This window comes from Panthera pardus, unplaced genomic scaffold, assembly GCF_024362965.1.
Source record: "Panthera pardus isolate Hobbes unplaced genomic scaffold, ASM2436296v1 HiC_scaffold_24, whole genome shotgun sequence".
Classification (NCBI taxonomy): Eukaryota; Metazoa; Chordata; class Mammalia; order Carnivora; family Felidae; genus Panthera; species Panthera pardus.
The window spans coordinates 95,921,327-95,923,267 of NW_026526810.1; positions in this window are offsets into that span (position 1 = coordinate 95,921,327).

Here is a 1,941-nt window from a genome sequence, read left to right on the forward strand (position 1 = left end):
TACTAACTAAATGCCTTTGATGACTTTGGGTACCCTGGTTTGGGCAACCTAATATGCTGTACGTAAAAAGGGGGACGAACTTGAGTTTGCAGAGGCACCTTTGGGAGAGAGGAGGATGAGGAGGAGAGCGCGAGTAGGAAGCTGAGATGATGGTTGTTGGTAGAACACTTCTTTCCATTCTACTAGAACTCAGCTCATTTGGCACAAGTGGATTTCCATGAAAACTGTAAAAAGGGCTGCGTTTGGGCTGATGCAGCATGACCAAAGAGCTAGAGGCAGAGGGAACATGGCGGCAAGGTTTCCCACCCCCAAATATTGGGAAGGGATTTAGAGTTCCACAGACCATGGAATTAGGTGTTTATCCAAGTTAGACTACATCTCCAGGGAGGAAGGAGCTTCCCAGATCACAGCTAGGCTGCAAATGGATGCTTTGTTTCTTTCATACGTTCTCATTTCTAACAAATTAACTTTGAAATGGAAGTAGAAAAGTATGACTTTTATTTACTCTATTTTAAAATCGTATCCTTGGCTCTTTCTTCTAAATGTTAGATAATAGTAATGAAAGCAAATATTTATTGTAACTCACAATGAGCCAGTCTTTGTTCTTTTCATTATTTTACTTACTGTTCAGGCCAAACTTACAAAGATTGTGCTATTGTCATTCTCATTTTTTAAATGAGCAATCTGAGGGCCAGAGAAGCTAAGAAACTTGTTCAAGATCACAAGGATTTGCTCCGTCTCTCTCTGTCCCAAAAATAAATAAAAAACGTTGAAAAAAAATTAAAAAAAAAAAAAAAAAGGGGGCGCCTGGGTGGCGCAGTCGGTTAAGCGTCCGACTTCAGCCAGGTCACGATCTCGCGGTCCGTGAGTTCGAGCCCCGCGTCAGGCTCTGGGCTGCTGGCTCGGAGCCTGGAGCCTGTTTCCGATTCTGTGTCTCCCTCTCTCTCTCTGCCCCTCCCCCGTTCATGCTCCGTCTCTCTCTGTCCCAAAAATAAATAAAAAACGTTGAAAAAAAATTAAAAAAAAAAAAAAGATCACAAGGATAATTAGTAGGGCCAGGAGTTAACACAAGCTGCTCCCTGAACTACTATGAAAATATTTAATGTCACGTATATGCTATAATTACTTTAAAAATTACTGTATAGTTACATGTCTCTTAAATTTCTTTTGTCATTTGATTTATATCTTAAGTCTGCTTTAGGAAAGATCTTCCTTAGAGTGGGTGGTTTAGATATAATCTCTTTTGAAAATAATTGGTAAAGTTATATATCCCCTCTACAACCTTTCTACTGCCAATCACCAAATATGTTATGAGTGCTTATCTAGGTACTATGATAGGCACTAAGATAAATCCACCGCTATAGTATTAAATATCCATATTCAATCTAATAGGTACATTTTATTTATTTATTTATTTATTTATGGTTTATTTATTTTCTTTACTTTTAAAAATTTTTAAATATTTATTTATTTTTGAGAGAGAGAGAGACAGAGAGACAGAGTGTGAGTGAGCGAGGGGCGGAGGGAGACACAGAATCTGAAGCAGACTCCAGGCTCTGAGCTGTCAGCACAAAGCCCGAAGTGGAGCTTGAACTCACGAACTGTGAGATCATGACCTGAGCCGAAGTTGAACACAGCCAACTGAGCCACCCAGGCAGCCCTAAAATTTATTTATTTATTTTGAGAGGGGGGGGGGCATGTGTGTGAGCAGGGAAGGGGCAGTGAGTGAGAAAGAGAGAATCCCAAGCAGCTCTTAAACTCAAGAATGTGTGATCATGACCTGAGCCAAAAGCAAGTCAGACCCTTAATAGACTGAGCCACCCAGGCACCCCAATAGGTATATTTTAATATCATCTTTACATTTTTTACATCTGAGTGTAAAAAAACTTCATTATTTGACCCTGAATTAGAACAAAAACATTTTGAAAATGGCACAAACCA